This window comes from Panthera tigris, chromosome B1 (assembly GCF_018350195.1).
Source record: "Panthera tigris isolate Pti1 chromosome B1, P.tigris_Pti1_mat1.1, whole genome shotgun sequence".
Taxonomy (NCBI): domain Eukaryota; kingdom Metazoa; phylum Chordata; class Mammalia; order Carnivora; family Felidae; genus Panthera; species Panthera tigris.
The window spans coordinates 67310648-67336455 of record NC_056663.1 but is presented as its reverse complement, the minus strand read 5'-3'; positions in this window follow the sequence as shown (position 1 = coordinate 67336455).

The window sequence follows — 25808 nt, the reverse complement described above, 5'->3', positions numbered from 1 at the left end:
TGGGAGAAAATACTTATAAAACACATATCTGATAAAGGATTTGTATTCTAAATACACAAAGAACTCTTTAAACTCAATAATGAAAAACAAAAAAAAACATTAAAAAATAGAAAATACATCTGAATATACAACCCACTAAAAAGAAATACAGATGGCTAATAAGCACAGGAAAAAGTGCTCTACATCATATACTATTAAAGAATTACAGATTAAAACAACATTGAAAGACTACTACAGATTCATTAGAATGGCCTTAATCCAAATTACTGACAATTATCAAATATAGAAAGGGTGTGGAGCAGTAAGAACTCTCATTAATTCTTGGTGTGAATGTAAAATGATGTAGCAACTTTGGAAGACAGGTTGGCAATTTTGACAAAGCTGAACTCTTAGCATGTAATCCAGCAATATATAAATGAGTTCAAGAATTGAATACAAACAGAATTCTGCACGTGAATGTTTATAGCAGCTTTATCCATAATTGCCAAACACTGGAAGCAATTAAGATACCCCTCAATAGGTGAATGCATAAACAAATTTTGGTACATCTATATAGTGGAGTGTTATTCAGCAGTAAAAAGAAATGAGTTTCCAAGCCTCCAAATGATATTGCTTAACTGCATGCACATGGCTAAGTAAAGGAAACCACTGTGAAAAGGCTACACTACACACTGTATATTTTCAGTTATAGGGCACTCTAGAAAAGGCTTGCAATGCTTTTCTTTACTTTAATTTGGTGCTTGTATTCAAGGCCAGTGTTAATTTTCTCTGCCCCGGTATCCTACTACTTTGAATGTGTTTCTTTTAATCATGATTATCCAGGCTCTCAATGTGTCATAGTTTTAGATGTCTAGACTGCCCCTTCCTTAGAGATGCCCTGAGGAATCCCAATTTCAAAAAAAGCCCTTCAAATATGTTAAAAACTCTTTGGCATTTCACATTAAATATGCAACAGGAAAAAAAAAATGGAGCACCAGAAAGAAACCTGATCTGTTTAAATAGATAACGGGCTTTGAATTTACCCACTAGACTCAAAATCATTACAATTACGTTTGTTTAAAAATTCACATACTTTAACAGAGGTACTACATCCTCCAAGAAAAAGAAAGAGGGGATGTTTCTAACAACACCTATAAGAGGTCTTTTTGCTGGTTCTTTTTACTCCTTATTATTCATAGATGTCACGTGTACATGATTTCTGGTGAGTTGGGGAGCAGCACAGCTGGTAGCTACCATCACAACTCAAATTCACATCTGTTGTATATTGCCAAAAAGACTCTTCACTAATTTATATGATGAAACATCTTTTACCCACCACTCCTTCTCACAGAAGTACAAGATATTTCCAAAAAAAAAAAAAAAGAAAAAAAAAGAAAAAAATCTGGACTATGCTAAAAGGAGATATTTCTTATCTTATAAAAACATAGTTTTCATTGGATTCATTAGATTATCTCATTAGATTTTATTTTTTCAACGATTTGGTATCATCATGTATTGAATCACTGACAATAATATATTAGCGACAGATACATGTTAATTCAAAAATACCTTTTTGAAAATTTTTTGAGAATCCTTCTTAATTATTCCAAATGGCTAACACTTTTCAAGGTACCAGGAAAGAACAAATTACTTCTTTTCTGAGTTTAGCAAATTCATTTTTTTGTCTTTTATTTTTTTCTCAAAGACTTAGCATCCCATAAATCTTCAAGTCTCCAAAAGTTGCTTTAAAATAATTTCTAAATAATTATTGCTCTAAAATAATTTAAAATATAAAAGAGTATAAAATCAACTCTTTATAAGCATATACTATAAAAATTAAGGTTTCACAAATTCATTTTTATTTGCTATATTGCACAGTAATTGTAATGTTTATTTGTTCTTAAATATATCGGATTATTACATGATAAATGATTGAGTTAGCATTGCTCTAAGAGCTCTAACTTAGGCATTTTCTAAATTCTTAGACATTATTATTCAAAATTTTCTGGTCACATGGCACAGTATATATTTTAATTAGGAGCAACAACATTAAGTGACATTAAATCATGGGCACTAAACTGAGTTATAAAAAGTATTTCAGAAATCAAAATAATTCCCTAGATATGTGTGTTAAAACTCTGAGGTTTCAAGTATGAAACACAGTTATGCTCAGAAATGTCCAAAATGAGCACATGAGTAAATTTATATAGCAGTTTACTTGTGTGCAAACTATAAATTCTTTACATTTCCAGACGTATTATTTTGATTATCATACTATATTTTCAAAACTGGTATAGTGCAATTAGTCATAATAAAATAGCTAATAAAATTTATAGGAATAGTCTAGTCAAGTCAACTTTAATGCAAAGTTTTAATCCAATGAGGAAATAAACACACATCCACCCCACCAAATATTACAAGCAAATAAACTTATAGGTTTTTACAGTAGTTATTGAGAGGAAGGGAGGTAAAAAATGTAGCAGAGTCAGGAGCCAGATGAGGGAGCATACTGTAGCCCTCTTACAGAGATTGGATTTAGTTTCCATGTTATGGAAATAATTTGGAGAGATTTAGGCAGCTAGTGACTTGCTATATTTTATCTTTGTTTTCTCTTAAGTTACTCTTTCTATTGTCTTGAAAAAAAGTTATACGGAGAAAGGGAAGAAATTGGAGGCTAGAAACAAGACTATAATAATGTCCTTGACATGTTAAGTCAATACACACACACACACACACACACACACACACACACACACACACACTTATTTATTTATTTATTTTATTTATTTAAGTTTACTTTTATTTGAAAGAGAGAGATAGAGAGCAACCAGGGGAGGGGCAGAGAGAGAGGAAGACAGAATCCCAAGCAGCCTCCGTGCTGTCAGCATAGAGCCTGACACAGGGCTCCATCTCCTAAACCATGAGATCATGGCCTGAGCTGAAATCAAGAGTCAGACGCTTAACCAACTGAGCCACACAGGTGCCTCGAAATGTATATTTTTGAAAGCTGGATTATTAGTATGTTCATATAGTGTAAGTAAAGTATATGATCAAATATCCCAGATTTCATGTCAATAGCTCCAATTACATCAATACCTCTCATTCAGCTCACACCTATGGCATCATTGGTTTTTCTTTAGGACCAGGACAAAAGATCAGGCCAGGCTCAAGACTGGGTTATTTCTATATATTATAAAGGGATTAAAATTGGGTGCTATCAATGACAATCCTACACTGAAAGATAGAGACTAAGAAAAATAATACACATTAATTTCAAGTAGTACACCTAGTCATCATCTTTGTGTGGAGGAAGAAGTGGTTGAAAGTAAGCTCATACAACAGAATCAGGGGCAGATATGAATCCTTTGACTTATTTTGTCAGTTCCTTGATGAAGCAAAGTTGTAATAAATGACAAGAGTATCTTGGAAAAAGGCTTGTGAATGAGTCTATGGGAATCAGCATCAGTGTGTGAATTTTTGTGTCCCATGTCCTGAAAGCAGCATCTTTTGCAGAAGAGATACTGAACCACAATATTTATAATATATGGATATTAACCACTGTCTATTCTTGGTCAGTACTGTGCTTGCCTAATAGACCTGTGAACAGAGTTCTCTCGGTATCTGGTATGAAGGTTATGCATGGGCCCAACAGTGTGAACTCCCTCTCACCAAAATGATTCCAGCTACCACCAGAGCTAAAGTCACCAGCAGAGATAATACCTAAGTCCCCAGCTTGTTACTATCTTTCTAGGAGACTAATGATCCCCTTGGTGGCAAGTGAACTCAAGAGACTGACCAACCCCTTTCACCATGGAAGGGACAGGAAATTGTCTTACGTGAAATTATATATATTTCCAGCATAAGGAAAAGATAATAAACAGCAATAATGTCACTGTGGCTCTTTACCACTATTGTAATTATTATTCTAGAAGTTGTGATCAGCCATTATGGTGAAGAATTACTAACAGCAAATGAGTGGATCCAACTGTAGAAGGAGTGGAGCAGGGTGCAGAAGAACTTTTTAATGACTCCATCTATATATGCCTTGTCATGTAGTCGCTTGTACTAGCCAACTTGATTGTTTCCTACTGTAAGCACCTACTCATTATTGCTGGAAACATTCTGATGCTCAGCCCATGCATGTGGCAGGCTAGAAATACCAAGGAATCAATGACCCCAGAAGCCCCTCACAACCAATAGGAAATTATGGCTCAATATCCACAGGTAAAAACTACTCATAAAACACACACTTTATTGGCCATCTTTCTTATAAATGTTTCCTTTTATCACCTCCAAAAATGTTTTTGGGACTCAAATCTTGGGTTCTCATCTAACTTTTGGGGAAACTTCTTGAAGACAGTCAAGTAAACATCTCCCACCCTCTGTTTTTTATAAATATGTAGAGCAATACAAGGGAGAGTTCTCTGTTTCCTGTAATCTTGTTTACATGCAGCTTAGCACAACTTTCTGAAGAAAAATGAAAGTTAAGACGATTGTGTATATTTTGATATTTCCTTGCCTATAATCTTTCCCTTAAGCAACTCTCTTTGATATTAGAACTTTAGGGTACTAGCTCTATTTGTGGCCATATTACCTCTTCCACGGTAGTCTTTATATCCAGAAATGTTGATGCTCATTTCTCAAAATTCTTTCCCACACAAATATCCTAAACTAAAAGACTGAACCATAAAGCGTGTGGAAATATACACTTTATTTAAATTAACAGGGAAATAGGAAAGGGGAATCTGATTTGTTGTGTCATTTGGCTCAAGTTGCAGGGCTTGCATAGCATTTTGAATAAAGTGAAATTCCTTCTCTTATCCTAAACTCCCTTATTCAAAATTTGTAGCTTTAAAGGGTTCTTCATTATTTTTTATTTTTTAAAACATTTATTTATTTTTGAGAGACAGAGAGAGACAGAACATGAGCATGGGAGGGGCAGAGACAGGGGGATACATAGAATCCAAAGCAGGCTATTATTATCAGCACAGAGCCTGACACGGGGCTTGAACTCACAAACCGTGAGATCATGACCTGAAGTGGTCAGATCCTTAACTGACTGAGACACCCAGGTGTCCCTTTAAAGATTTCTTTAAAATGTATTGGAGACAGATGCCAACCTGGGATATTCATTTCCTCTGAAATTCAAACAGGTTCACCAAATATTGTACCTCTTTCTTAAGGGTAGATAGTACAAAAATTCAGCAATTGTTATTTGATTTTAGATAGTATTTTGACATACTCCAGAGCACTGCTTTCCATAGGTTTTGTTTTATTTATGTCATCACCTGGTCTATCAATGAATTATCAGGTTGTCTATGATACTTGCTACTTGGGTTTTCCAGGTTGAGTCACGTTGCCGTACAATCAGTATGGTGGTTCTTGATGATAGTCCTTAGATGAGAGGCATACAATGATTCTACAGACTAGATTATGACAGAAAACTGAAGTAAGCCAAAAAGAAATGCTGCTGTTACTGTCAGTTGAAAACAAGTTGTTAATAGTATTTGTGGGTGCTTGGGATATAATATAAATCATTAGCCTGAAAGCTTATAAAAGATGACAGGATCTGTGTCGATTCGTTCAACTGAAGAGATTATATTAGGAAACTATCTGCCATTAGTGTGGATGCCAGTTACACTTATAATTAATTTTCTTATCTTCTTTAAAATTCCTGTTTTCTACATAAGTGAAATAGGATAAAATGAGGGAATGGGTAGGAATCACCAGTCCTCAACATTTTAAGTCCCTCATAGTGGTATTAACTTTTGAAATCCATGATAGATGTGGTATCATATAATTATTTCTGTTTGCTAAGGAGGGAAAGGGGCTTCACCAAAGCTGTCTTGTCACAAGAAGCCAGTGTGGATTGTGCCAAGTTCCAGTGGTACTAATTCACATTTGCATGTAGATAGTGAAAAAAAAAGCACAAGGTAGGCTCACAAATGGACTAGATATTTTGAGATATTACCAAGCCATTCTCTGCCTCCTTCTGTTTTCCAGCTGAGTGATAAATCACAGTGACTTTCTGTGACACCAGAAATTCATATCAGTTTGAAGTCCCTAAGCCAAAATACTCTAAATTGAGTATTCCTTTCTTACAAAACTAGAGGGTTTTATATCTATCATCTATGTATCATCTATCTATCATGTGTCTATCATCTATCTATCTATCTATCTATCTATCTATCTATCTAATCATCTACCTATTATCTATCATCTATATATCTATCATCTAGCATCATCATATATCTATATATTTATGTCTCTATTATTATTTTTTATCACGGGTCCAGTAGGACTTTTTTTAGATTGTTCATCCATTTTGGTTCTAGGGCACCATGATCAATTGACCCCCACCAAAGAAACTATAGTTCAAACCATTTTGATTACAGGGTTCACCCTGCTATTCATTACAGTGTTTATGGTCATCCTGTTTCTGGTGGTTACATACTGCAGTTATTGATGGTCCCAAGCACGGTATCATTCTGATACAAATATCAGAAACTACCCTAGGTATTTCTAGCCAAAAGAGATTTAAGATGAGCAATTAGATATTTGGACAATCTCATGGGACTGTGCCTGGACTGTTGGCCTTAAATTCACACCTGTGATGCCATAATAGAAAGGTCACGTAGTAGTGCAGTCACTGCTGCTGTTCTGCTCTGTCACTGTTACAACAGCCTCTGACATCCCTAAAGCTAGCAATCAGATAATAGTATGTGGGGTCTACCTATTTCACACTCTCACATGCAGTGATCTCTGCCTCCATTCTGTTTTTCAAGTCTTATGCTTTTGGATCCAATTGATGCAATCGACTTCTCTCCTGGAATGTTAGTTGCAAAACATCCTGAAAGTGTAGTTTTTGCTTAGAAAAGTTTCAACATAGGAAGGAAGACTACCTCCTCAATAATTGTTTTGCCTCTAGGTATTATGACTTTACTTGCATGTATTTGTCATTATAATATCATTAGGATAACTTCTTGTCAAGAAAATTGGCAAAAAAATGATGAAAAAATAAAAATAGTTAATTCTTTTGAGGACTTTTCATGTGTTAAGAACAGTTTTTTAAAAACAATTTTTAAGTTTATTTATTTATTTTTGAGAGTAAGAGAGAACACACAAGAGCATGAGTGAGGGAGGGGCAGAGAGAAGGGAAGAGAGAGAATCCCAAGCAGGCTCTGCACTGTCAGCACAGAGCTCAATGCAGGGCTCAAACTCACAAACCATGAGATCTTGACCTGAGCCAAAATCAAAAGTCAACCACTTAACAGACAGAGCCACCCAGGCTTCCTGAGCACAGGTTTGTTGTTGTTGTCGTCATTGTCATTATTGTTGTTGTTGTTTTTACTGTTTTTTTTTTTTTTTTTTTTTTGAGAGAGAGAGAGGGAGAAAGAGAGAACAAGCTGGGAAGGGGCAGAGAGAGAGAGAGGGAGAGAGAGAATCCCAAGTGGATCCAGGCTGTCAGGTGTTAAGGACAATTTTTAGCATATTACATGTATTGGTTATTTATTTTTCACAAGAACCCTAGAAGATACTGTATTTATTTCATTTTATAGGAGAGGAAATTGAGACATGATATGTTAAATAAATAGCACATCAGCAAGCAGCAGAACTGGGTGTCAAACTCAGGTACTTTATGTTCCCAGAGTATGTGCGGTGAACCCTAGAAATGTGATATACCATTTCTAGTTTAATATTTTCTGAACATGAGGTTCTACCTTGCCGGATTCTGATTATTCTCAGGGCTACCTCTCTCCAGCTATAGGAAGAATACAAAAACTTTAAAATATTTAGAGTTTTGGGGTGTCTGGGTGTCTCAATTGGTTAAGCATCTGACTTTGGTTCAGGTCATGATCTCACGGTTCGTGAGTTCGAGCCCCACATCGGGCTCTGTGCTGACAGCTCAGAGCCTGGAACTTGCTTCTGTTCCTGTGTCTCCCTCCCTCTCTCTCTGCCCCTCCCACACTCATACTCTCTGTCTCTCAAAAAATAAATAAATGTTAAAAAATTTTTTTAAGTATTTAGAGTCTCTTCACATTATTTTTCCGTTTCTTCTCAACATTTTTTTTTTTAACTTGGGCATGCTTCCTTGTACTCACTAAATTAATTTATGTTTTCTAAATAAAGTTGATAACTCATTTTCCTTCATATTTTTTTCATCAAAAAATAAAGATGTTTATCATGTATTCAAATACATCAAATATCCATCTATCTGGCTCTCTACTGTGAATTTTGGTGATGGAAAAAAAAAACATGTTACATTTCTACAGGAAGAGAAGGTATAGAACTTATGGATTTGCACTAACTTTAAAGGTATTGCAATTAAATTTGGGTATCAAAATATATTTCCAAATACATTGTTTTCCTTCCCATCTTCAAAATTACTATTCTGCACTATCAGAGTTATTGCGTTATATATAAATGGAATGAAACACGGACTAAAATAATAGAGAAAGAAAAGATGATTAAGAATATTAAAAGAGGGCAGATGTTATGTAACCTAATGTAAAAAAGATACTTCCCAAGCTAGAAATTAATTAGCTTCCCCATGAAAATATATACGAATATCATTATGATCATGCCATATGTGTGATTCTCTCAATAGGGAGGAAATGGTCAATTAGCTGGAACTCCGATGTGGACACTAGCTCATATCCCTTGCTTGGACAGCAAGGCTGCCCAAGTAAGTAACTAGCCGCAAATAGAAAATAGAGAAGCAATATCTATAGCAATTTGTATAAACACAAATTTGCAAGCATTTGTAATCTGCCCTAAAGAGATTACCAGAGGGACACAAGTCTGACTTCTCTAAGCGTCAAATGCTTCATTTGTGAAATTAGATCAGTAGATGATAGGATCCTTTAAGAAACTTTTTTTTTTCTGAAATTCTGCTCGTCTTATGTACTTGAAAGTTTAAATTATTTTCATTCATTTTTTGATGGATGGATATACAATTAATGTATAATAGTATAATAAAAATTATTATTTCTTTAAAAAGAATGATTAAGGAATTCTATTATAATCAGCAATGGCATTCATGACTGGCAATACTGTTATCATAGTCTTCCAATCTGAGTGACCTAGAGATCTTACCATATTTTTGTATAAACGGTGGCATTTAGCAAACTCCCATTTCTAAAACTTACTCTTTTTAATTCCATTAGTAACTTTTTAAATTTTTTAAAAATTTATTTGAGAGAGAGAGAGTCAAAAGGAGAGAGGACCTTAGGTAGGGTCCACCCCACGACCCTGGAATCATGACCTGGGCTGAAATTAAGAGTAGACACTCAACCGACTGAGCTACTCAGGTGCCCCTCTACTGGTTGTAACTTTTAAACTCAACACAGATATTTTCAAATCAGATCAGAACTTTATGATATGTAAAGGTATTTTTATGCTAGGTAAAAATAAATGTATTTTTATAATGAGAATTAGAGTTTTAAAAGTGCCTTCACTATTTTTTCAAACTTCATAGGACATGCAGAAACAGACTGGAAAATTCTTTTCATGTAATTCTGAGTTTCTACAATTCAAAGAAGTTGGTCCATCTCTGGAAATATTACTTCTAAACATTATTTCTGTCTGGAAATTCCTCCAAAGGAAGAAGACATTAGTGTTTGGTACCTTTCTGTTCAGAAGCAACTATGCCACTTGCAATCTTATTTCACTTTAAATGTGGACTCTAGAAAATAAGGGTATCTTATGAGATTATCCTATACTATCCTTCTACCAACCAGATTGTTCTTAATCCCACTGACAGAGAGGAATTAATTTATTGCCAATTATATCTAAAGTAAATATTTAGTAATCATTATAATAAATAATAAAAGTTATGAATAATTCCCAAACTGTCTAGATATGACTGAATACATAAAATAATCAAAATTTTGTTACATGTGCTCTAGAATACATAATATCAAATAAAAATGTTTTAAAACATGAGTCATTGTGTTAATATTCTAATTGGTATATTAGTCTGCAGGAAGAAAAAAGAAAGTTCAGTCATTCTGACTTACTGTAAAATGTACACTAAAAATGTCCTTCCTGAACACTTTTGGCTATTACAGTATAATGATAGTCTTTCTGTGTTACAAATGTACCCTTTTCTCTACTCTGTGACAATTGACTTGAGTCTAAGTTAAACCCAGTTAAGCTGCCATTCTTGTTGAGCTCCATTTACTCTGAACACTGTTAATTCATTTTTTAATATCTTACTTCTTTTTTTAAGTTAAAAAAATATGTTTATTTACTTTTGAGGGACAAGTGAAGGAGGGATAAAGAGAGAGGAGAGAGAGAATCCCAAGCAGGCTCTGCGCTGTCATTGCAAGAGTCCAACACGGGACTCAAACTCACAAACCTTGTGATTATGACCTGTGCCGAAATCGAGATCAGTTAACCAACTGAGCCCCTCAGGCACCCCATTAATAATTCTACTTTTATTGACTGATTGAAGCTTGCAGGTTCTGGAGAAGTATTGATCTGAAATGAATATTCATTTCTCCTCCTTTATAATTTCAAACTGCAATGATTATGATATGGTTATGTCCTGTTTCCTATTTCAGATCATCAGGGAAAACTCATTTAGAAACAGAAATAGTTAGATCCCTTATGAACTATGTCTATCACAATATAAATGACTCCCTTTGGATTTTCAGGTCAAGGATAATTTGTAATTATCAACTCATTAGCTATTACTTGAAAAATTTTCTTGTCTGGGGTGCTTGGGTGGCTGTTAGTTGTGAACCTGACTCTTGATTTCAGCTCAGGTCATGATCCAAGGGGCATGGGATCAAGCCCTGCCTGCTTAAGATTCTCTCTTTCTCTCCCTCTGCCCCTGTCCCCTGCTCATGTACTCTAAAATTTAAAAAACAAATTGTTTTCTCATTTAAATGTCTTGTTTTCTTTTTATAAGTAATTATTAAAAAAATAATAGACATTGACCTATAACTAATATATCTAGTAGTATCTAGTATATATTTTTCATTTATAAATTATTCTGAATTTGTTTTTACTACTGCTACATAAATAGAAACTCTTAACTAAATTTCCTATTTCGGAAAAATTAACTTTGATTTTAACAGTTTCCTTCAGTCTTTGGATTTGCAAAGAATTCAGTTGGCTACCTATCTAGGAAATATAGTAACATATCCACATATATGGGCTAACCTTCCATTTAGTAAAAATCTTACTGTATTCATTTTGTATGACTTATTTTTAGTGTTTTCTTTCTTATTTTATAAATAAGTAGAGAGGTAAGAATCTAGCTTTCAAATCTGATACACATTAATGTACAAAAATTATCATAATACTTGAAAAATATTAGAAAAACTATCTTTTTTAGAAGTCTATTCTCAATTTTTCTTTTCCAGTATGATGAAGAAACTTTAAATACCTGAAACGGTATAGTTGTCATTCTTCACATTTGTTTTCAATGATAGCTTCAACCTCTTGCTGCCATGGACTTTTCCTCAGAACTCTTCTGAACCAATATATGCAATGGATATAGTTTTCATCTTCCCTTTCTTACATATTGGTCTTTAAATTGGTTTATTAATGAGCAACTATCTAGCCAAAATGAATGTATTAAGTGAAGATAAAGCAAGTATTGTTAGATAATACAAAAAATGACTTCAATTACCTTAAAATAAGCAAGTATTGAATATTTAAAGTGGATAAAAAATAAAACATTTCAAATAGTTTATTGTGACTTTCATGCAAAGATTGAAACACTGTGCTATTGATTTTGGTGCTACTGACTTTGTTTCTGTATCTTCAGATGAATAAATACACTACATGCTTCATTTCTTAGTTAGATTTTACAGTTCCTTAACCAAGGTCTTGGAAAACTGTTTGCCATTCTAGCAATGACCCTGTTTTATATAAGCTGCTAACATATGAGCTTGAACTTTTTTCAGTAAAGAATGGGAGAGCCTTATTTAAAGACTTTACAGCTAAAGAGTTTTAATATAATGATAAACAAACTGACTTTTCAAAAATAACCTTTTTATTTTATAATAGTTTAGAATAACTGTTTCTATTATTATCATCATCATCATCATCATCATCATCATCATCATCTTGCATCTGTATAATATGTGTTCCAACTAATGATATGAAACTGATACATTAATATTAACTAAAGTCCACATTTTTGCAGATATCCTTAATTTTTACCTAATGTCCTTTTTCTGTTTCAAAATCTCATCAGGAATACAATTAGTTGTCATGACTCCATTGGCTTTTTGAGGCTGTCACAGTTTCTCAGACTTCCCTTGTTTCTGATGATCTTAACAATTTGAGAAGTATTGGACAGATGTTTTGTAGAATGGCCTTCAATTTCAGTTTGTGTTATGTTCCTCTCACTGTCAGACTGGTGATTTTGCAGGGACAGAATGACCACGGAAGCAAAATGCCATTTCTTCACCTCTTATTGCATATTATACACATTGCTTACTGCTAACAATGCTAACCTTGATGACCTGGAAGAAGTAGTGTTTCTTATTTCTCTTCATTGTCAAGTTACTTTTTCCCTCTTTCCACAATGTATCATTTGAAAGGAAGTCACTATGAGCAGCCCACACTTGAGGAGAACCCCACCTCCTTGAGGGGGGAGTAACTCCATAAATTATTTGGAAATCTTTTGTGTGAAATATTTATCTGTCCTCCCTTATTAAGTATTCAGTCAATTATTTTCATGTGTATGAACTCATGAATATTTGTTTTAAGCTTTTGGTTATAATCCAGTTCTATGTTATTTATTTATTTTTGTTCAAACTGGGCCGGCTTTGGTTCTAGGGAGCCCTTTCAGGTGACTATTGTGTTCCTTTAGTGCACTATCATCCCTTGGTTTCTTCTGCTTTATGGCACTACTACAGGCTCATTTTGTGTATCCCTTGTCTTAGCCCTACAATGAGCTATTTCTGCAAGAATCCTTGGTTCCTTTTACTAGAGAATGGTGTCGGAAACCGACATCGAGATACTGGCTGTGCTCACTGCTACTGGTATGAGCTAATTTCGAGGTGGTGGTGGGAGGTAGTCAATGACTTAGAATCTTATTGATAAGTTAACTCAATTATCCTAGATGAAACAACTGACCCATGTTCACAAAAGGTATTCAGTGGTTAGCTTCCCTGCCTCTACCTATGTAGGTGACCATAAATTTGTCAATGTAACTTCTGGACTTCAATTTATTCACCTGTGAAACTAATGTGAAAATTTGTGGACAGGCACTCTCCAGGAGGGCAAAAACCTGATTTGTAAAGCTTTATGTTCTATAGTCTATATTTTAACATTAGGTAAATACCTCTAAGATGGCTGATTTCAAACTACCAATCAAAAGGTTTGCAAAAATTTCTGAAAATGTAATTACTGGTTGTCCTGAGCTGGTATGAGCTTGCTGCAGCCACATCACAAGGAAGTCATACACATGCAAACACTCACAAACGCATACGCATGTACACAAACCATACACATATACACATATACATGTACACAGCTTTTTTTTTAGCAATTAGAAAGGTAGTTTTAGCCTTTAAAAACAAATTTAAATTAAACATATCAACAAAATCTAAGGGAAGGGGAACCTGACACCCTGCCCTTCAATCCTAAGCCTGAGTCTAATTTAAGGCCAGGGTTTCCTAAAGCAGGTCCCCTCTGAGAGTCACAGCCAAACAGATGCTGGGAGAAGCTAATGGGGTTCCCTGTGGCATGAGGACAGGAAAGTTTTGCTTTCTTAGTACCAGAAATTTCTGCAATCTAGGTTGGAGGGGACAGTGGTGTGGCCCCTGCTCTGTCTCAACCTGAACAGTCTGAGGAGTGGCAGGAAGCAGAAGACTCCCTGAGAAGAATGAGGTGGCACCACAGTCCTGCCCAAGTCTCCTGAAGGTGATTCTCAAGTTCACAAACATTCTCCCAACTCCCTCCATTCCTCCATGTAAACCTGAGAATGGGCATGTGACTATCCATCCCCCTCGGGACAAGATGAGCATCCTTCACATGTGGCCGGGCTTCTAGTGGTCTAGTACCTGCTGGGTTTTCTCTTTGATGAGTATCTGGTCCCTTGTTTTCCTGGAGATCACTATTTTTCAGGTATTGGTCAAGGGGCAGCTGGCGGAAAATGGCTTCAGGCTATGGGTTATCACCTCTGTCTCAAGAATTGCCTGCACAAAATCTTGGTTGAGCCCACTGTTGTCCTCTTTAATACCTGAAAGTTTAGGCTGCTAGAGTTTCATGAGACATTGTGAGCTGATTCCTTTTGAAAAATACAATCACGGGCAATGTGAACATCACCAGCTTCATGTTCTCACCCACCAGGTCAAGGCTTAATGACTTCCAGACTTTCTTAATGAGGCTCCACCACAGCCTTGACTTCCATTATCTGAGTACTGAACCTCTTTCAAGTCTTTCCTCAGGTGCAGTGGATATATAGACGTGTGTGTATAATTTCATATATACGTGCACACATACACACACACACACACCACACTATATATTCAAATCAGTTTAATAATTGGAGAAATAAAAACTTATCCAATAATAAACCATTCTGTAGGTACTCTTTGACAAAATTCTTTTTTTCTCCTTAATTTTAATTTCCCTACTATTAGCAAGGAAACTGAACCCTCGTGCACTGTCATAAACTTAGAGAATAAATTGGCATAACATCTTTGGAGAGATATTTGGCAAAATCAGTCATGAGTCTTACAATTCTTTTTACAATGTTGAGTTAGTAATTCCATTCTTTGGAAGTTATCCTCAATTAACCACCCATAAGTGCAAAAATTACACATTTTAGGTTTACATCTAAATTTTTTTTTAATTTTTTTTAAACATTTATTTATTTTTGAGACAGAGAGAGACAGAGCATGAACAGGGGAGGGGCAGAGAGAGAGGGAGACACAGAATCTGAAACAGGCTCCAGGCTCTGAGCTGTCAGCACAGAGCCCGACGCGAGGCTCGAACTCACGGCATGTGAGATCATGACCTGAGCCGAAGTAGGATGCTTAACCGACCAAGCCACCCAGGCGCCCCAGTTTACATCTAAATTTTTAATCAGTTTCTTTCTTTAAAAAATATATAGATATGTATTTTTTATTTTTAAAATTTAACTATGTATTTAGGTTTAAATCTAAACTTTTAATCTGAGTTTCTTCTTTTATAAAATACATAGGCATATATATGTGTGTGTATATATATATATATATATTATCTATTAAGTACAGATATGCTGATAATAGCACTAATTCACAGAGTTGTTAGTATCACATAGTCAGCACTCAGAAATATTAATGTTTAATTGAAGTACAATGATTATAGTATAATTTATAATAAAGGTTCTAAAAACCAGGGAATTGATTAAATGTGATAAAATTGTGTGCAACCAACAGAAACTGTTTTGAATGTGACTATTCTCTCCTCATACTTCCTTTTATTTTCACATTTTTTTCTACTCTAGTGTTAGAAATATATATTTACAGATAAACTGTGCCATTACTTGTAAATATAATGAAATTATCAAATTAGTCCACATACTATGCCTTCTAGCTCTTGAGTCAATGTTTTAATGGCCCTTATGTAAAGAAAGTGATTCACATGTAAAGCAAGCACACTTTCCAATGTTATTTTGTATAGTATTGATTGGTTATTTTTTCCCTCTTAAATTCCTTTAATTTTGTTCTGTGTGGTATTTTTTGATTCAAAGTTTCATTTTCCCTAATGGGAAACATCCCCCCCCCCCATCCTCCTACCTCCAGTAATGTTGGGTTCTTAACTTTCATTTCCAATATTAGCTTGACCTTTAAGACACCCAGTAATACCCAGATGTGTTGAGTAGTTATCAAAAAGACTTCCTCGCAGGGAAAGCTCTCTTACCATCCCAAGTATAAAAGGCCTGCAGCCTTATTTCCCAAGTGTAGAACAAAGGGTAGATGTCACATCTGCTTTTCACTTATTGTAAATGCTAAAGGCACACTTTATTTTCTTCTGTGGTCCCAAGTCCACTGCAACTTTTGTGCTTTCACCACAGGAATTTTGACATGTAAGATGGCCTGCAAAACAAGTAGTGTCAGATCTATTTGTCATGTCGCCTCCCTTTCTTGCAGCCACAGGTTTAAAATGAAGTAATTGTTGGTTTTATAATTCACATAATCAGAATTGCTTGCACTCTGTCAATTCTCCTTGTCCCTTGTTTGTTCGTTTGTTTTCGTGACTATTTTGGCCATATTCTTTCAATTGATTCTACTCAAAACCTAAAAGACAACAGCAATTCAGAAATATAATTAGGGACAAGAATACTTCATGGCTCTGAATGTCAGCAAGTTTTTCAAGTGCATTATTTCTGTGACTCTAACTTCGCATCGCACAGGTATTGTGTGATCAAAAATGTTTTGAAAGGAAAGATTTTTGCCCAGTGGGAGGATACGGTACCTCTTTTTTTCTACTTATAAAATGAGTGCCAACCATTAACTTTGGGTTTGGAATGTTATAGTGAGCACAATGGAAGTGCGAGACATAGGTAAGTTTACGGGATTTAATGCTTCATCTTATGTCCTATCCTGTGATGAATTCGTCAGGATGTCTTAAATGTGTCACTTGCAAATATTTTTTGTCATTATATTTCAAAAAATTAGCCATTAGAACTATTTTTCAAATGTAACTGGGTGTCTTCTGTTTTATTTTGCCTATCTGTCAATCCTAGACAAAGGCTTTTCTATTATGAAAATGCATTAAAAACATTCTAAATTATCATTTAAATTTATGAAGGATTTAAAAAGGACATGTAATTTATAAAGGATCTCTCTTTTTTAGTGTTTATTTTTTAGAGAGAGAGAGAGAGAGAGAGAGAGTGTGTGTGTGTGTGTGTGTGTGTGCGTGCGCGCGCGCGCATGAGTGGGGGAGGGGCAGAGAGAGAGGGAGACACAGACTCTGAAACAGGCTCCAGGCTCTGAGCTGTCAGCACAGAGCCTGACAGGGGCTCAGACTCACAGACCACAAGATCATGACCTGAGCCAATGTTTAACTGGGATGTTTAACTGACTAAACCACCCAGCAGCCACTCTTTTGTAATTTCCAATTACCTTTAGTGAGCAGTATAGGCAACCATAGGAATACTTTTCTTAGGAAACATAACAGGGAAAAACAGGCAAGGAAAGAGCATTTCTGCTTTTGCATTTATTTGATTGGATGATTAATCTACTAATTAGCCTCCCAACTGACCCTGAAAACTGATATTGAGGCCCCTGATATTGTCAGGTTTTTAAAATGTAAAACGATAGGGGCTCCTGGGTGACTCAGTCAATTAAGCCTCTGACTCTTAGTTTTGGTTCAGGTCATGATCTCAAGGTTCTGTGCATTTGAGCCCCACATTGGGCTTCCAAACTGATGGTGCAGAGCCTGCTTTGATCTCTTTCTCTCTGTCTCTCTGTCTCTCTCTCTCTCTCCCTCTCTCTCTCAATATAAATAAATAAATAAATAAATAAATAAATAAATAAAATGTAAAATGAGAGAAAGAGGAGTGTGCACGAGTAGTTAAAATTGATGAGGATTTAAGTCGTAGACTCTGGTCTACCCCCCTTTATATCTTAGAAAATAATTATCCGCAGTCTTTTCAGTGTCTGTGTTATATATAGCCCTTGCCAATAGTAAACCTACCTGTGTGTCTTTTGTTTGTTTGTTTTTTTTTTTTCAAACTGCTCTCACTTACTTTTTCTTGCTGTAACATTTCAGAAAGTGCTATGGACTGAATTATGTCGCCCCAGAATTTTATGTTGAAGACCTAACCCCTAATGTTTGGAAACATGACCTTTGGGAGGTAATTAGATTTAGATGAGCTCATGGAGATGGGGCTTTCATGATGAGATTAATGCCCTTTTAAGAGCAGACACTAGAGAGATTGCTTCCTTTCTCCACCTGCACACCCCCCAGAAAAGCTGTGTGGCTGCCTGAAACTTTAGGAGAGAGTCCTCAGCAGACACTCAACATACTGGCACCTTGATCTTGGATTTCTAGTCTCCAGAACTGTGAAAAATAAACTCCCGTTGAAGACACCCAGTCTACGGTATTTTATTTTGGCAGCCTGAGCTGACTAATTCAGGGAAGTAGCTTAGTTAAAGTGGCTTCATCTAATTAACTTTGGTACTCCAGTCATGCTTCATACTGCTGACAGGATCCAAACCACTACCACAGAAACACAACATGGCTTTCTCACTGTTTCTAAAATTTGATATCAGAATTCAGACGAAAATGCCAGTTTTCATGAAAAAAATATCAAAACTCTGTGATATATGTTATTACTTAAATCAAATTTGATTAATATTTTTAAAAATTATATTTAATTTAGTGGCCATTCTGTACATCCACTAGTAATTCTGGAATAGGAAGTTTTTCTTTTTCACCCTTTTTTTTTTTTATTCAGAAAATAGAATCACAGCAACATTTCCTTGATTCTTGCAAGGGCTCATCTGTTGTAGAACCAAAATTCACAAATTGAGATGCTGTTAAGTAAATATCGTTCTAAAGCAAACAGTAGACCACTAATACCATTGCAACATATAATTACATTAGTGAAGCTGCAATAATTTTGACATATGAAATTTTTCACATTCAAGCTACATGAGCTCCTGAATTGTGGAAATCCCTAGGATAGAGATCTTGAAATTAATTAGAATCTGGTTTTAAGAAGAGTATCTCTGCTTCAGTCAGAACACATTGTTAAGCTAACCCAATTTTCCATTTATTGCTCATAATTTGTGCATTAGGGAAGCGGCTTAACATTTCTGAGCCTCTGTGTGAAGTACTTTATAATTGCACAAGCACAGTCTGTTGCACAATCATATTAGCACACATTCAGATATATTTTCCACAAATTAATGATCAAGAATTCCAATGACTAATTAGCGAAAGACCAATATGTCCTTTATCAGATTCTTCAACCCTCTACACTTAAATTATCGCAGATGTCCAAGGAATAGATCCAAGATTGTTCAGTTTAACTAATTGTTATTGATTAAGCTTTGGTGGTTTGTGCCTTTCAAGGAATTTGTCCCTTTCATGTACATTGTAAAATGTATGTTTTTAAAATAGTTTGTAACAGTCTCTTATTATTTTTTAATGCCTATAGGATATTGGTATATTTGTCTTCTCTCACATTTTTGGGTACTCTGGCTACAGCTTTATCTATATTGATCTTTTAAGAAATAACTTTTCATTCATAAATTGTCTGTGTGGTTTTATAATTTGTTTTCAATTTCATTGATCTATAGTTTTACATTTACTACTTCCTTCCTTCTGCTTGCTTTAGATTTATTTTACTGTTCTCTCACCCCCAGCACCTTCCTTCCCAGTGTCTTCGGGTATAAGTTTGGATTATTGATTTGAGAATTTATTCTTTTCTAATAAAAATTTAATTTCTAAAATTTTATGATAGTTACTTCCTTAACTGTATTTTACAAATTTTGATATGTTGTATTTTCATTCAGTTAAAATTATTTCTTAACTTTCCTTTTGATTTCTTCTTTAATCTGTGAATATTTAGAAGTATGTTGTTTGCTTTCCAAAACGATTTGTTTTGAGATATAATTTTGTTAATACTTTCAAGTTTAATTTTGTTGTGTCATACTTTATGAGAGTTCAGTCTCTTCAAATTTATTGAGAATTTTTTTATGGTATAGAAGAATATTAACCATCTTGGTGAATATTTAATGTGTTCTTCAAAATGATGTGTATTATGTGGGTGCCTGAGTGGCTCAGTCCATTAGGCATCTGACTTCAGCTCAGGTCATGATCTCACAGTTCATGGGTTCAAGCCCCACATCGGGCTCTGTGCTCACAGGTCAGAGCCTGGAGCCTGCTTCAGATTCTGTGTCTCCCTCTTCTCTCTGCCTTTCCCTGCTCTTGCCCTGTGTATGTCTTTCTTTGAAAAAAAAATTAACATTAAAAACATTTTTTTAAAGAAAATGATGTGTATTATGCTGCGGTGGGTTTTTTTTTTTTTTCTTGTTTTTTGTTTTTTGGCTTTTTTTTTTTTTGGTGTCGTGCTGTCTATATATTAATTGCTTTAAGCTGATCAATAGTGATGTTCAGGTATTTTATATTTAGTGTTCTTGTTTATTTTATACTGGAATAAGAAGGTCAAAATATTCTCATATAATTGATGATTTTTAAAATTCGTCTTTTCAGTTTTATTAGTTTTTCTTCATTATTTTGAAGCTTTGTTATTATTAAGTCCTTTTGATGAATTGGCTCTTGTTTTACTATGGAATGTCTCTTACCTATTTATCCCTGGCTTTATTCCCTATTCTGCAACCCACTTTGTCTAATATTGACATACTCATCTCATCTTTCTTTTGTTTAGTGTTTGTGTGCTATATATTTTTCCATAATTTTTACCTTTATTATATTTTTAACCTTGTTTTGTATTTAAAATAATTTATTTATAGATTTGGGGGAGGTATTCTGTACTTTTTTTTTATTTGTTTTTTGAATCTGAAAGTTTTTCTTTTTTAATGGGACTATTTGTAGCATTTGTATTTAATGTGTTTATCAGTATGATTATATTTAAATCAATCATCTGTGTTTTTCTATTTCTCTTACAAGTCTTATTAGATATATAGAAGTATTTAAATTTATTTCTAAGCACCACCTTCACAGAATCCAACACATGTTGATATGTTCATATGTTACCCTACAATGTCAGTTTCCTGAGGGCTTCAAGGATATTATGGGTCTTTAGTTTACATGGTTTCCTCTCTTTCAAAATTTCTATATTTTAGATGGAAGTGGAACACTTTGTGTTATTTCTATCCTTTTAAATTAATTGAAGCTTGAATAATGATTGGATATATTCTTTTTTTATGGTGAATATCCCATCTAGTCTAGAAAGAATAGGCTTTCTGTAGTTGGTGAATGTAGCAATTCTTAAATATCAGTTTAGTCAATACAGTTGATAGTGTTCTGCATTTTTAAATTTTTTCTAGTTGCATCAGTACCAGGAAAAAGTGCCTATAAAATCTCCAACCCTGTTTTTTTGGAATGTCTCTTTAACTCTTTAACAATGAATTTTTATGGCAAACTTTTTATTTTTCAACTCAGTTTTAAATTTACAATTATAATTTTCCATTTGGTTTCTCTAGGGTTTCTTATCTTTTATTTTCTATGAATATATTTTCCTTGATGTACTTCAGCATAGTTTAATAGCTGACTTAATAGTTATTGTTTATAACTTAATATTTATAAACAATAGTTATTGTTTGTGAATTCCAAAATCTTAGTCATCATGAGGTTACCATTTTTTTTGTTCAAATTTTGACACCCTTATGACTTTCTGTCTTTGTTCAGTACCTAGAACCTTTAGATATAGATAGATAGATAGATAGATAGATAGATATAGATAGATATATTTTATATATTCTTTAAATGTTTTAGCTCATATGTTTAGTCAAGGTCCATTGAGAGAAACAGAATCAGTAGGAGATATTCAGAGATTTAGTACAAAATATTGGTTTATGTGATTGTGGTGCTGACTAAGCAAGTCAAAAATCAATAGGGTAGGCTTTCAGAACGGAAGTTTACGAGCAGAATGGAACTCAGAGGCATTGACCAAAGTTCCAGTTCATAGTTACAATTTCTTTTTTTTTTTGAGAAAATGTCAATTTACTTTTAAATCCTTTTCAACTGATTGAATCAGTTCACCCAGAGTACCAGATTATAATCCCCTTTGTTAAAATTACCTATATAGGGGTTTTAGTTACATCTGCAAAATACATTCAAAGCAACATGTAAATTCAGGGAACATTTAGATTTCTTTTTGAATTTTTATTAAATAACTTAGACTAGCCAAATTGACAATCCAAAAATCCATGACTTTTTTCTTGTTTTCCTCCAGGATTTTGGTTTTTACATTTGGGTCAGGGTTATAATTTTTGGAATAATAATAACAATAATAATAATTCTCAGAATCATAATGCTTTTTTAGTTGCAGTTTTCTGTCTTTGATATTTTAGCTTTTTATTCTTACTTTGTTTTCAGTAGTCTTGCCCTTATTGAGCACTTTCCAATTTCATCTTCATTTTGTGAATATTTTATTTTTTGCTTCCTGTTTGTCCTGAGCTCTGCTAGCTTGTGCTTTATCTACTTTGTTTTAAATCTTTCTTTCTTCTTTTCTCTTTTGTTTTATCTTTCTGAGCTTTTATTTCTGTTTTTAGTTTTTTAATTTTTTACCGTTTATTTATTTTTTGAGAGAGACAGAGAGAGAGAGACAGAGCACGAGTAGGGAGAGAAAGGGAGACACAGAATCTAAAGCAGGATCCAGGCTCTGAGCTCTCAGCGCAGAGCCAGATGTGGGGCTTGAACTCACAATCCGTGAGATCATGACCTGAGCCAGAGTTGGAGGCTTAACAGACTGAGCCACCCAGTAGCTCCCAACAACCTACTCTTTTAATTACTTTTTGCATGGCTCACTTTTGTTTGATTAATTGAATAATTACTTAAGTTTTAATAATGAAATAGGCACTCAAAAACCATATCCAAAATGAGAAGTAGAATATTGATAATGAATATTGCTTATTACCACCAACCCATCCTTTGCTTCCCCTTAGCTTTTAGAGCAGGAGTTGGCATGTTACAGCCTAGAGGCTAGCAATTTACTTTTGTAAATAAAGTTTTATTTCTGTATTGCCTGTGGCTGCATTCAAGTTGAGTAATTGTGATAGAGACTATTTGGCCTACAAGCTAAATTAGTTAAATCTGTTTTTTTTTAGGCAAAGTTTGCTGACTACTGCATGGAATATGTATTTTATATAGTTTTATTGATATTTTTTTGTTTATTCCTAATTACACATATGTATTTTAGTTGTTTTTAACTTCACAAAATGAAGTATATATAATTACTCTGTGTAGTTCTTGTTTTCAACCCACAATTATATTACAAAGATCCATTCATTTTAATGTGAATCATTTCAATTCACTCATCATTACATTTAACTACTCAAATTACTGCATAATATCTTACTGTATGAATAGTATACAGGTCATTCATTCAACTCTCTCTTTAGAAGTAATCAGAGTTATTTCTGGCTTTTGGTGTTATGAAAAGTTCTATACTTTAAGAGCCATGTCCACTGTAACATGACTATTAGCTGACTCAAATGGGACTAGGACTCATATTGAGAGTTTTTCCCTTATCCATTAATAACATACTATATTGTTTTCATTATTATGAAGATCTATAAAATCTTCAAAGAAATCTTTTAACAATATTCAATTCAATTCAATACAGTTTCAATGTTAATGCATAATGATCTGTAAACTCAAAAATATTTAAACAATTGATTTCTATCAATACCTTTATAAATGCATACACTTTCTTGAAGAACTTTATGAAAAATGTTTTTTTTCCTTTTCTAAATCTGATTTTAGTAATTTTAAGTTCATATATTTTCCATACTTTATTTATGAAAAATAAATGAGTTTATCATGAATATAATTCAAATATCCTAAAGTTCTCTAAATTTTTTTTCTAAACACTTATTTATTTTTGAGAGAGAGAGACAGACAGAGCACAAGGGGTAGGGGCTCAGAGAGAGAGGAAGACACAGAATCCAAACCAGGCTCCAGGCTCTGAGCTGTGAGCACAGAGCCCAATGTGGGTCTCAAACTCATGAACCATGAGATCATGACCTGAGCCAAAGTCGGACACCTAATTGACTGAGCCACCCAGGTGGCTCTCAAATATCCTAAAATTCTTAATGAGTTTCTTTATCAATAGTTTACTGTAATCACAATTTATTTACATTTACTTTGTAAAATGTGTACACTTTGATCGAGATTTACATATTTATTGAAGAAATTCATGTTTTATGAATGCTTTGAGGACTGTAGAAATCAAAATATTGGGAAATAAAATATAGCATTTTAGAACTCAAGTGAAGTTGCTATAAGATATAGATGTAGAAGTCTGTTTTGTTCACTAGAAAATACCAATTCTTTGGAATAATAAAACACAATTCAGAAATCTGGTGCTGTAGGCCAACATTTTCTGATGATTAGTAATTTACATAAAGTATTGCAAAACACATAAAAATCATGTTGCCGTACAAACAAGATATGATGTTATAATATATTTAAATAAGTTATAGGTACGTGCAATTTCCATTGTATGTTTTATATTAACATAAAAATTAACTACTCATAAAATATAATAAAATGTGATGTTTGTCTTACTAAGCTTCAGTGATCATAATTTGTATATTAACTTAACAACCAGAAATAATTAAGTAAAGCTAGTCAAGTCCTAAGCATGTTATGGATTGTGTTAATTTGGTTGGATGTTCAAGATAAAAATTCTAAGATCCATGAAAAATATTTTCAGTTTTGTAAAACAACTAATATTTTGAAACAATAGATTTCACTTTTTTTCATATTAAGAAGAAACTTCAAGAAAACTGAACCTCAAATTTTAATAGCTGTCATTATATTTGCATCTGCTTACAATTGGTTATACCAAATTATTTCTATCTATTATGGTTTGAATATGTGCTTGACTTGGCTGAGCTAAACAATTCAGGTCTTAAATTTATCAGTTGCATGGGCATATATATGCTCGGGGAGCACATAAATTATCTACATGATACTTATAGTATAGTACCTTATAATTAAAATGATGCAAGTTTAATAGTTAATCAATAGTTATTAAGTATTTTCTGATGATTATCTGACCTCCTCTTCTCAGGTATATCCATTCCAATTTCTGAAAAATTTAAATGAGGATTTCTATTAGCTTTTGCCATGAATTCTTCATCTATTGCTTTATGAGGTACTTTCAATATATGTGTTTAAATTTATGTTCTTTCTCTGGAAATTCCCGGGCTATTCTCCCTTTCCCTCCCTCTGTTAGATATCTGGGTCCCAGTAAGTCTCTCAGATTTGTTTATGCTAAAATATTTTCTGCATTTATTCCTGCATGCTTCATGTGGTTTCTTAAAATGGCTGTCAAGATTGAGTTTTGTAGAAAACATTATGGATATTTCTTTAAAAATTAAAAATAGAACAACCATATGATCCAGACATCCCACTTCTAGGTATATATCTAAAGGAAATTAAAATAGGATATCAAAGAGAGAAATACACTCTTATGTTCATTTCAGCACTATAGCCAAGATATGGGAACAACCAAAGTGTCCATCACTGATGAATGGATAATGAAATCACGATTTCTTTATATTATACCTACTGTACACACACACACACACGTGTGTATACATGCACATAGCTATGGGAAAGAAGAAAATCCTGCCATTTGTGACACAGTTGAAACTTGAGGACATTATGCCAAATGAAGTAAGTCATTCAGAGAAAGACAAAATAGTGTATCACTTATCTGTCAAATCTAAATAAACAGCTGAACTCATAGAGAGATGAGTTGAATGGTGGTTAACAGGTACTTGGGTTGGGGAGGAGGAATAGAGAGGTGTTGAGCAAAGGATACAAACTTCCAGTTGTAAGATAAATAAGTTATGTGGATCCAATGCACAGCACCATGATTATAGTTAACAATGCTGGGTTACAGGCTTAAAAGTTGATGAAACAGTAATCTTAAATGTTCCCACCTTCAGCACAAAAAACAAAATGGCAATCGTGTGACATGATGGAGGTGTTAGCTAAAAGTATGGTGGTAATCATCTTGCAATATACAACTATATCAAATCAACATATTTTACACTTCAATTTACACAATGTTGTATGTCAATTATAGCTCACTAAAGCTGGAAAAAAGTAAAAGAAAAACCTAATTTTATGTTTCATACTTTTCCAGCATGTCACTAAAGATTTCT